The sequence below is a fragment of the Capra hircus genome, chromosome 1 (genome assembly GCF_001704415.2).
Source record: "Capra hircus breed San Clemente chromosome 1, ASM170441v1, whole genome shotgun sequence".
Lineage (NCBI taxonomy): Eukaryota > Metazoa > Chordata > Mammalia > Artiodactyla > Bovidae > Capra > Capra hircus.
In genome coordinates, this window is record NC_030808.1 from 57,967,679 (window position 1) to 57,980,280 (window position 12,602).

Sequence of the window (12,602 nt, forward strand, 5' to 3'; positions counted from 1 at the left end):
CTAAGTCACTTCAGTCGTGTCCAACTCTGTGCGACCCCAGAGATGGCAGCCCACTAGGCTCCTCTGTTTCTGGGATTCTCCAGGCAAGAATACTGGAGTGGGTTGCCATTTCCTTCTCCAGTCCATGAAAGTGAAAAGCGAAAGTGAAGTCGCTCAGTCGTGCCCGACTCTTAGCGACCCCATGGACTGCAGCCTACCAGGCTCCTCCGTCCATGGGATTTTCCAGGCAAGAGTACTGCAGTGGGGTGCCATTGCCTTCTCCGAAAGAACATACTACAAATGGCCAATAAACATGCCAAAAGATGTTTAAGATCACCAGTCATTAAATACAAATCAAAACCATGAGATGCTTACTACCTCACACCCACCAAGATAGTTATAATCAAAAGATGTAAATAAGTTTTGACAAGAATGTGCAGAAACTGCAATTCCCATATATCGCTAGTGGGAATGTAAAATGGTATAACCACTTTGGATAACAGTTTGGCAATTCCTAAAAATGTTAAAACACAGAGTTATCACATGACTCAGCAATTCAAGTCCTAGCTACATACCCAAAAGAACTGAAAACTTATGTCCACACAAAAACTTGTATGTATATATAACAACATTATTCTTAATAGACAAAAAGTGGAGACATCTCAAGTATCCACTACCTGAAGAAGGGAATAAAATAAATAAATAAAATAAATAAAATATTGTGTATCCATACTATATAATATCAATTAGCAATAATAAGGTATGAATTACTGATACATGCTACAACTTGGCTATGCTAAGAGAAAGAAGCCAATATATGACCAAAGGTCACATATTATATGATTCCATTTACATGAAATGTTCAGGATAAGCAAGTCCATAGAGACATGTAATAGATTAGTGGATATGGGGTTTCTTTTGGTGGGGATGAAAATGTTCTAGAATTAGTTGTGATGGTTTCAAAACTCCTATCAATGTACTAAAAAAACTTAAGCTGTACACTTTAAAGGGCTAAATTTTATGGTATGTGACATATCTCAATAAAGCCGCTATAAAAAATATGGAAAAGTCTAATAGTTGTTCAAAAACAGTTTCTAATGTATTTTACTCTTTAGCCACTTAGATCTTCAATTTACTCTGCAAAAACAAAGAGGAATCACAAAATGTCAGTAATGTATATGATGAACTACGTACTCATTAAAATTATATTATGAAGAATGTAGGGAAATACATAGAAAGTTCAGTGTGAAAACTACAATGCAAAAACATATACAGTATATTCTCAATGATGTTAATATACATACATTATTAATAGAGCACTTACTTGACTGCAAGGAGATCAAACCAGTCAATCCTAAAGGAAATCAGTCCTGAATATTCATTAGAAGGACTGATGCTGAAGCTGAAACTCCAACACTTTGGCCACCTGATGCAAAGAACTGACTCACTGGAAAAGACCCTGATGCTGGGAAAGATTGAAGGCAGGAGAAGGAGACAACAGAGGATGAGATGGCTGGATGATATCACCAACTCAATGGACAGGAGTTTGAGTAAGCTCCAGGAGTTGGTGATGAACAGGGAAGCCTGGCGTGCTACAGTCTACGGGGTTGCAAAGAGTCAGACACAACTGAGTGACTAAACTGTGCTAAACAATTCACATTTAATCCACAACCCAATGAGAGTAGTGCCGTAAGATACACTAGAGCTCAGTAGCTAAGAATATAGCGTAAAACCAGACTGTGTGGGTTCACATCCCAGCTTTGCCACTAGCTGTAAATGCATAAGGTGCTTAGAACCCCTGCCTAGAACATACTGAGTTCTATTTAAGGATTAATGATGATGATGTCAGCAACAATGTTTAACCTCCTTTCCCCAACGAGAAAAGCAGGGGTTTTGAGATATTACTCTAAGGCGCACAAATAATAATGGACAGAGCTGGGAGCAACACTCAAAACCAGATCTAATTATAATGATGTACCTTTTAGAAAACATTACTAAAACTGAGTTATCTCTGGTTGGCTCCGTATTTTCTAAGCTTTCTACAATGAACCTATGTTACTCTTAAAATAATTTATTTCAAGTTATATTATTTAAAATACTATATTTATTCAGAGGCTGAAATTCTACCAGACTCAATTCTGAAAAACCATCCTTGAATCTGAAGTATTCAAAGGTTTATGAGCAATCAAAGGGCCCATATACTTGTTTTTTTAGATGGTGAGGCTGTCAATATAATATCAAAATTTGAGTATTTTTTATCATAGCTATTTGTATACTAATGGTGACTTCTGATGGTCACCATTGGATACAACATATTTAAATATAAGAGCTTTTCTTAGGCAAAGAGATATAGAAATTAATATAAGTAATAGATTAAATGCCTGAGTATTAGTTGTGTAAACGAGAACAGTTAAACAATTTTAGCATAAGAAAATGTTACGTCCAAAGAAATCATATTCAGGTAACAAACACATACAGTGGCAAATGAAGGTAGTACATGCTATGGTCTGAATGTGTTTCCCCAAAATTCATATGTTGAATCCTAGCCCCTAAAGGTGTAAAGAGGTGGGGCCTTTGGGAAGTAGGGCCTTTGGGAGGCAGAGCCCTCAAGACTGGGATTAGTGCTCTTAGAAAACAGACTTTTATAAGTTACTCTTGTATTTCCATGTTTATCTTTGAAAATTTCAAATATGTTTTGTTATACACAAAATCACATATTTGGTCCACCTTTGAGCATAGTCCCAAAGTCTAGAATATTCCTACTGCAAATAAACAAATAAATACCTTAATAAATGTCTATGCAATTAAAAAAAGTTCTCCAAAGAGATCCTTAGTCCCTTACACCTTGTGAGGATACAGCAAGAAGGGGCTGGCTATGAATCACGAAGAGGACCCTCACCAGAATATGGCCATTCTCACGCCTTGATCTTGGACTTCCCAGACTCCAGAACTATGCAAAATAAATTCCTGTTACTTATAAGCTACTCAGTCTCCAACATTTTGTTAGAGCAGCCTGAATGGACTAAGACAGTATATACTAGTGCCTCGTTTTTCCACTTCAATTTAGCCTAGCAAAGCAGGCTGTGATCATTCTAAGATGACTCCCAATGAGCTGTGTGCGTGCTTGGTCGCTCAGTCATATCCAGCTCTTTGCAACCCCGTGGACTGTGGCCTGCCAGGCTCCTCTGTGCATGGAATTTTCCAGGCAAGAAAACTTAAGCAGGTTGCCATTTCCTCCTCCTGACCCAGGAACTGAACCCGTGTCTCTTGCGTTCCTGCAGCCCCAACGAGTTGTGCCATTCTACAGTTCCTTCCCCGTGAGTTTGGGCAAGACCTATGACTAGCTTTTAGAGTCTGTTTTGCTTTTCCCCGTGACTTGTTTTACCTAACAAAATAAGGCAAATGTGGACATGGCATCCAGTGATTATATTCTGTTATAAAAGTCTTTCTCCTAGGAAAAAAGAACAGAAGAAATCTCTCCTGCTGGCCCTGAAGAAGCAAACTGCCATGCTGTGACACTCGATGAAAAAAGCATGTGTCAAGGAACTCCGAGAGCTGTGGGCAGCCTCCAGCAGAAAGCTGGTCAGAAGCTGAGAACTCACACAGCCCCAGAGAAATGAATCTGCCAACCTAAGGAAATGAGCCTAGAGCAGATTTTTCCCAAGTTGAGCCTCCAAAAGAGAATACAGACTCCAACAGTTTAATCACAGCACCCAGCTAAGCTATGGATACTGTGAGATAATAAATGTGTCCTGTTTTAAACCACTAAGCTTGTGATAATTTGCTATACAACATAGAAAATGTACATAATTGTGTATGGATATAAGAGTTGGACCATAAAGAAGGCTGAGCACTGAAGAACTGATGCTTTCAAACTGTGGTGCTGGAAAAGTCTCCTGAGCAAAGAGATCAAACCAGTCAATCTGAAAGAAAATCAACCCTGAATATTCACTGGAAGGTCTATGCTGAAGCTCCAATATTTTAGCCACCTGATGTGAAGAGCTGACTCACTGGAAAAGACCCTGATGCTGGGAAAGATTGAGGGCAGGAGGAGAAGGGGGGTAACAGAGGATGAGATGGTTGGATGGCATCATCGATTCAATGGACATGAGTCTGAGCAAACTCTGGGAGACAGTGAAGGACAGGGAAGCCTAGCATGCTGCAGTCCATGGGGTCATAAAGAATCAGACACGACTGAGCGACTGAAAAACGGACAACAGAAAATGAAAGCACTGGCCAACCCTAAAATCCAGCCTGTGAATGGCGGAGTTCCCCACAGGATAACGAAGCTGCTGTCCCACCTCTGACTTTCCCTTCACCAACCAACTTCACGAAGGAGAAGCCTGTTTCAGCACTTGGATTTACTAATCCCCAGTTCACTTCAAACTTTTACAATACAGGAACTACTTACGTGCTGTAAAGTGTTCTTTTGAACATTACTAATAATTGACCAAGGATCAGACTTTGTGGTCTAAGAAGGGGATTCTGTGCCACTTACAGGTACCAGGTGTCATAAGGGAGCTATAGTTCACATGCTGAAACATGAAACTACAGAGATAGGCTAATGGTCTACAGGGCTAACAAGTCAAATAATAAAATTAGCATAGAAATTAATTAAAATTAGCATAGAAAATCTGGGTTGGGTTTCTTTGGAGAAAATCTAAAAACTAATAGCTTCCTAGTTGCTAAAATTATTGGTCCCTATTTCTCTGGCCTATTGGTTTCCTATTTCTCTGGCCCTTTCCGTCTCTACAGACGCCCACTCCTGGAAACCTGCCCCTCTTTTAGCTTCCATGACACACTTCCTCCTGGTTTCTCTCCTATTCTTTTCTCTTTTTCTTCACAGGCTCTGTAGGACCTCCTCACATTCTATGTAATCAAGGATCTTCACTCAGTTCTATGCCAGTCTTCTCTTCGTTCTATCGGACACCCTCTCTCTATGTCCAAGAATTGTTTTTGAGAGTCTACACATGCCAGGCCCTGGCTGGACACTGGAGACATAATAATAAATGAGTTTAATATGGTGTCAGTTGTCACAGAGCTTACTTTCTAGATCACCAAAGGGGAGTTGACATCTTCCCTCAGCGATCTCACCTACACCCTTGAGCAAAGATATCACTGCACTGGGCACACAAATGCACTGTGAAAATGAGTGTCAAAGAGTCACACCTTTCCTCAAACCCCTAATGCTTGTTTCTAACCTGGCTTCTGCGCACATCTCCCAAATATTTCAAATACAGTATGGCCAATATACAGCTCCCTACCATCTCTAGTTCTTGATATACAACTGGCTTGGTCAGTAAACGTTGCTGAATAATGCTGACTACAGAATTACTATCCTTCTAGTTGCTCCAGTTTAAAACCTTAGCATCACCTTCTTGTCTCAAAGCCAATCAGATACCAGAATCTATTCATTCTTTCCCTCCAGTATCTCTCTCATGTCCCCTCTTCTTCATCTCTATCATGAATGCATTTTACAGGTTCTCGTTATTTCTAATGGATTTTCCTTTCACACATTCTCTCACCCACTTCATCATCCATCTATTATTTTGAAAGCACCTGCCAAGAGCCAGGCAACAGAGACAGAGGAAGCTGAATAACTGTGGACGCTCACAGAACTTAGCGTGTCAGAACACAATTAAATGTGCAATTGCAATAAAAGGCTAATGTTGGAAGGAAATTCAGTATCAAAGAAATACCCAACTTGCTGTAAATAGTGAGAAAAGGCCACCTCCTCCAACTCCCCTAAAAATGTTTAAGCTGAGAGCAGAACTATGAATAAAAGTTAGAAGTGGGGGAAAGAATGTTCCAGGTTGGGGGCGGGGGAGTGCATTTACAAAGGGTTTGAGAGGTTGTTTGACTAACAAATATTTGAGAGGGTTAGAAAGAGGACAAAGAGAAAGGCAGAGGCCAGAACGTGGCCCTGAGCACCACAGCAATTTGAACACTATCCTAAAAACATACAGGAAACACTGAAAGGTTTTAAGCAGGGTCAATTATGATGGTATTTAGCCAACCCACTCTGGCTAGCGGAAAACGGATCAAAGGGAAACAAAACCTCTTTTCGAACTCTATCCCTCCAATCATTCCTACCCAGATATATAGAGTTTAGCTCTCCACACTTTACTTCCTCCCTCAAAAGATGTTAACAGCTCTCCCCTGCAGAGAGGAATCCAACTCAGCTTGGCACTCAGGCCCTTTCCTCGCTCCGGGTAGCCTGGCTGACTTTTCCTTGCAGTCTTTTCTCCTCTCACATCTCCCACACATCCTAAAACGAAGCTCTCGTCTTCGCATACAGTCCTGGCCTCTCCTTATGCTCAGTTTGGAACACCTGTCACACTCGCACTCCCTTTCCACGGGGTTAACTCTCTCTCACTCTTCAGAACTCATTCAGGGGGACCCTCCTGAGAAACCCTTTCGACTTAAACGATCTGCCGTGTTCCCAAGTACTCTGGGTAGTTGATCTTTCTCCTGCGTGATCAGAAATTCCTTGAAAAATACATCACGGCACATCAATTTCTAGCACTACGCAGAAGTGACCGAAAGTGAAGCGCACGCACACACTCAGGATGCTCCTACACGTAGCGCGCTAGACACAAACACACCCAGACAGTATCCTAACAGGCACACGCACTCGCAAAACATATGGAGCCGCAGGTGCATTTTGAAGTAAGGTTCCTCAACCCAGACGCCTGAAACCCCAGGAAACAGGAAGACGCCACCACCGCTCGCCCCGCCCTGTAGCCCGGGTTCTTAAGACTCCGTGGGGCCGCGGCTGCACGCCTCCGCCCCATCATTGCAACCTGCCTTGTCGTTTCCCAACAGCTGCCTCCACCACGACTAAAACTTCAAGCTGCAGAACCGTCAGGCCCGCCACAAGTTAACTCAGCTCGCGGCTTCCGGGATGTTGCCTAGGTTACCGGAGCCCCCGCCCCCATTCTCTTGCGTATATCCGGCAAGGCCAGTGCGCAGACGCCTCTCAGTTTGGCTTGCACCAAAGGACTGCCCACACTCTGGTACTCTTGCCTGGAGAATCCCATGGACGGAGGAGCCTGGTGGGCTGCAGTCCATGGGGTCGTGAAGAGTCGGACACGACTGAGCGACTTCACTTTCACTTTTCACTTTCATGCATTGGAGAAGGAAGTGGCAACCCACTCCAGTGTTCTTGCCTGGAGAATCCCAGGGGCGGCGGAGCCTGGTGGGCTGCCGTCTATGGGGACGCACAGAGTCGGACACGACGGAAGCGACTTTAGCAGCAGCAGCAGCAGCAGGGGATTACTGAAAGTGAACGTGTCCAACTCTGTGACCCCGTGGACTGTAGCCCACCAGGCTCCTCCGTTCATGGGATTCTCCAGGCAAGAATACTAGATTGCCATCTCCTTCTCCAGGGGATCTTCCCAACCCAGGGATCGAACCCAGGTCTCCCGCATTGCGGTCAGACGCTTTAACCTCTGAGCCACCAGGGAAGCACAGGGAAATCACTACTAGTAGTAAAGTCGCTAAGTCGCGTCCGACTCTTGCAACCCCATGGACTGTAGCCTGCCAGGCTCCTCTGTCCATGGGATTCTCCAGGCAAGCATACTGGAGTGGATTGCCATTTCCTTCTCCAGGGAATCTTCCCGACCTAGGAATGGAACCCGGGTCTCCTGCATTGCAGGCAGATTCTTTACCGACTGAGCTGTAAAGGAAACCCAGGGCATTACTAGGGGATCTCAAAGAGTCCCACACGACTGAGCGACTGAACTTAACTGAAGGGATTAAAAGGATTTTCTGTGTCCTGCCTTGGCCGGGTGTGCCAGAGCAGAGTTCCGGGCAAAGCTTTGGAGGATGGGCGTATAATAGCATTAGTCAGGTTCTTGTGAACTCTCGGAAAGAAAGATGTAGCTCTCCACACCAAGCTTCACGTATCACATTTACTTGCTTTTACTTGTATTTATTCAAAAATGTTTATTAATACCTACCAGTGTGCCAGAGACTGTTAACAGCGGGGTCCCTATCCTCAGGAAGCTTATGGTATAATAGGAAATAGCTATCAACAATACAAAAATAGAATTAAAACTGTGACAAGCGCTAAACATTGGGCATACTAACTAGACACTAAATTTACAGAATTATTTGAATTACTAGAAGGGCTGAAAAACGGATGAATAAGTTACCAAGGAAGGGTAAAGCATTCCTATAGGGGGAGCCACATATGCAAAGGTGTGTGGCAAGTGCAAGGGAGTGGAAGAAGTCCAGTATGTCTGGTGTTCAGAGAGCAGTGGGAGCTTGGTGTAGGTAAGGCTGTCCTAATTGGGGGAAGCCAAGACAAGCAAAAGCTGTTTGGCCCATGTCAAGATCTTTACAAAGCATTTCATTGATTAACAGAGTAAATTTGCTCCAATAATGCAACCTCCTTCAGCTCTTGGTTTTCAACTGAAAGGACACACCTGTACATGGGTCACCAAGTACATGTTCAACATCTTCTAGATGCAGAGAACTGCCTTCTGATAGTTTCTGCTCTCGTTGAGGAAGTTTGATATAGTTATATTCAATGGTCAATCAATATAATCATTCCCCCCACACACATACATTTTCAACTCCCTGCCCTTCTCTGAGTTACTGTAAACTTGGCAAAACCACAATCCTGGCTAACTCAGTACTGTATTTACTAAGTGCCTATATCCTTGCAGGTGAAACTGGAAGACGAAAAACACTCAGCCATACTGACTTTAAATTCATGATCACAAATTTTAAATGGCCCTTTAAAGATGACTGAAGACCATATTATAGTTCTCTGCTCCATTAATTCTCTTACCCTCCTAGATGACAACTTTATACTTCCTCTTATGCTCCAACATCTCTTCTGTCCTGAGTCTCAGCCAGTGACCTTGCTCTCTACTTCATTGACAACACTGAAGCTATATGAAGAAAATATCCATAAGCTCCCATCACTAATTCAACCCACCTATCAGCATCTTTACCCATGAACCTGCTTTCCAAACTCAACAAAATCTGAAACACAAAGAATGTTACATCAAGGTACATAATAATCAAATCCAGTGATAAAGAAAAAAATCTTAAAAGCAGCCAGACAGAAGACATTACAGAGAAACAAAAATAAGGATGACAAATATTGCAAGTAAGAAAACAATACATTAAAACACTCTTTTAATATATTAAAAGAAAAAAGCTGTCAACCTAGAATTCTATATCTGTCAAAAATATATTTTTTAAGTGAGGGAAGAAAAGATGCTTCCCCACGTAACTGATAGAATTTATCACCAGCAAACCCCCACCCACACTATGAGAAATGTTAAAGAAGATACTTCAAGCAGAAGGAAAATGATACCAGATGCAAATCTGAATTTATACAATGAAAATGGAAAATGGAAAATCTACGCTGGAAACAGCTACAGGAGTAAATATATAGATTATTTTTCTTACTCTTAAAATCGCTTTAAAAAATAATTGACTACTTTGGACTTCCCTGGTGGGCCAGTGCTTAAGAATTTGCCTGCCAACTCAGGGGACTTGAGTTCGATCCCTGGTCCAGGAAGATCCCACAGGCCTCTGAGCAACCAAGCCTGTGTGCCACAATTACTGAGCCTGCACGCTGCCGTTACTGAAGCCTGCACGCCCTAGGGTCTTTGTTTCACAACAAGAGAAGCCACCACAATGAGAAGTCCACTCTTGAGAAAGCCTGCATGCAGCAAGGAAGATTCAGTGCAGCCAAAAATATATAAATAATATTTTAAAATATATGTATATAATTGACTATTTAAACAAGTATAATAAAAATGTATTGTAAGGTTTATAATATATATATAAGTAAAATGCATGGCAACAATAACATAAAAGTCAGAGGAAGTATGTTATTGTAAGACACTTATACTATTCCCAGTGTGTTTAAAAATAGTTGATTAATCTAAAAGTAGGCAGAAAAGTGCAAAAAAAGAAATAACAGATGAGAGATACAAAACAGCAAGTTAATAGATATACATTATTACATTAAATGTAAATAGCCTAAATACTTTGTCTATAAAACAGGTGATATGTATGCTTTAAATATGTCAAGTTTGTTGTGTGTCAATTATACCTCAAGAAAGCTGTTTATCTGGCTTTCTCTGGGCGGTCCAAATACGAGCCAGAAAACTCCCCAAGCCATAACAAGCCCCACTTCTGCTTAGCCCACTTCCAGTTTCTGCATCCCAGATTATAATCAGAGTATTTCTGAAGTCTTCCCGGTATTTCACTATTAACCTTTTCACTCCCTGTTGTCTTTGAGACTCTGCCAAATACAAATGATACTTTCTATACCAAATGCTGAATTAATAGTCTGTTTATTCTCCTGTCAATAGTCTTTGTTTCCACAACTGATCCTATTCTTTATGACATTTTTTTCAATATGGGGAAGATTCTTCTTCAGTACTACCTTGAGAAGAATCACTTTTTTGTATGTTCTGATTTTTGAAATGTAGAAATGCCTAAGAGCACTGTGTGTTCAGTTGTGTCCAACTCTGCGAGTCCATGGACCGTAGCCCACCAGGCTCCTCTGCCGGGAGCCAGTGTGAGGAATCCCGCCCGTGACAAGGTTATGAGGCAGGAAGCTGACATACGCAAGGCGTGCTCAGACTTCAGGGACCCCTCTGGAAATTCCTAAGCATGTACCCCAACAAAAATCTGCCGGCTTTTGTGCTCTGCTTTTCCACTCTTCTGACATTTTCTGGAAAAAGTCAATTCAGGGCTTTAGTCTTCTGCATTTGAAAGAGTGTTTCAATCCAAAAACCCCTCCGATGGCTTTCTAGCCTGCCTGCAGGACTCTGCGCGTGTGATTGTTTGAGGCCTCCTGACCGCAGGAGGCACAGGAAGCTTAAAACATCCTAGGAATGTAGGGGCTTCCGAAGAGTCAAAATCTTTAGAATAGGACTGATTAAAGGTTTCATTTGTTGAGTCAATGCTTGCTGCCAAATTTTCATATCCTTTATTTGTAGATATAGTTGGTATATAGAAAAACAAGTAGTAGACCTGGTATTAGCAACATTAGATCTTTGAGTTAAGTACCTTCTTTGTTATATCCCACTGCACCTTTGTTCTATAGAGTTGTAACTTTAAATGCTTTAAGGAGATGCAGATTAAAAAAAAAAACACTTCAGGGGAAACAAAATTAACATTCATTAAGGAAGAGAGCCAAAAAGTGTTAACAAGCCTCTTGGCCAAAAGATAATGTAAATCACCTGAGACCTTTTGTATACAAAATGATATACGGAAAGAATCTGGGTTGCGAACGCTACATAATTTTGTGTTACCCATTGATCTCCGTGTTTTATCGAAAGTATAAAAGGCCTTCTGAACAATAAAGGATGGGGGCCAGGGGCCGGGGGCCAGTTTCTAGGACCAGTTTCTCGAACTAGTCTCTCGACCTGGTTTCTTGGGACTCTGGCTCCCCCCATGTCTCTCTCTCTCTTTCTCTTCTTCTCTCCCCTTCCCTCTCTCTGCTCTTTACTTTAACTTCAGGCTGAATCTCCACCTGGGGCGCGGAGGCTCGCCAGGTCTACTTACTTGCCCCGGCTGTTAAGACCCGCACGAAAGGGAGCTTAAGGCGAGGCACCCTTAGATATTCAAGCGGGCACCAGTGGCCCAACGTAGATGGTGCAAATTCCTTGTCTGGAATTTTATTGGCCTTCCGCGTAAACCAAGCTATTCAGCCCTCTTCCTCCACTTAATCTTCTTACTACACTATAGTTTCTTAATCTAATCTTACATTAATAAACAAACAAGTCTTTCCACGCCAACGCCGTCCACCCTTCGAATTCCCTGGATCCACCGGGGCTGGACCCCGGCACTCCTCTGTCCACGGAATTTTCCAGGCAAGAATACTGGCATGGGTTGCCATTTCCTACTCCAGGGTATCTTCCCGACCCAGCAATCAAACCTGCATCTCCTGCATTTCCTGCATTGGCAAGCGGATTCTTTTACCACTGCACCACCTGGGAAGCTCAGAAATACATAAACATCTCTGCTTGGTAGTGAGGAGCAAAAAATAGGGAAACTGGCAGACATAACCAAATCATGACAATTCTAGGCAGATTGTTGCAGACGTTATGGTTTGGCTTCCTGGAATGACTGCTACAGAGATTGTAGGTCAAGTTCTATTGTTATATATCATCTGGTCATTGTTTATTTGAATGTTCAGTCACAGACACCAACATGACAAGCAAACAAGATCTAGAGCAAATGTGATTTGTCCACCACTGTTCATGTCAATGAGTTGAGAGTGATTTATAAATCTTGTAGAGTTTACGTCAAAACATTAGTTAATACTGCCAAAGTTAATGATAAATTCACCTTCTAGTCTTTTCTACTTGTATAATATTTTCTACTTGTATAATTCTCTCCATTGAGAAGACTGCTCTGATTGTTAGAATAAACAATAAGTCAGCAAATTCTCCAGTGAGTCAGGTACAGTATCTGAACAATCAAGGGTGGTCTCCTTTTGTAGCTTGTATCTGTGTCAGAATTTCCATTGTTGATAGTTTATAGAATTAAAGTCTTGGTGCATAAACAAGTCTTAGAATACTATTACTAAAGTGCATAAAGTCTTGGTCTGAGGCAAACGAGACCATGTGCTGTGCCTGCAAAGG

General features: G+C 42.0%; 1 protein-coding gene across 2 annotated transcripts in view; it reads right to left on the reverse strand.

Annotated features, from left to right (window-relative positions):
- SPICE1 (spindle and centriole associated protein 1) overlaps positions 1–6,879 on the reverse strand; it is a 60,222-nt gene extending 53,343 nt beyond the window's left edge. For both annotated transcript variants that reach the window (XM_005674931.2, XM_005674929.3), the window contains exon 1: positions 6,787–6,879. The gene's annotated coding sequence lies outside the window, so the exon portion shown is untranslated. The remainder of the gene's footprint in view (positions 1–6,786) is intronic.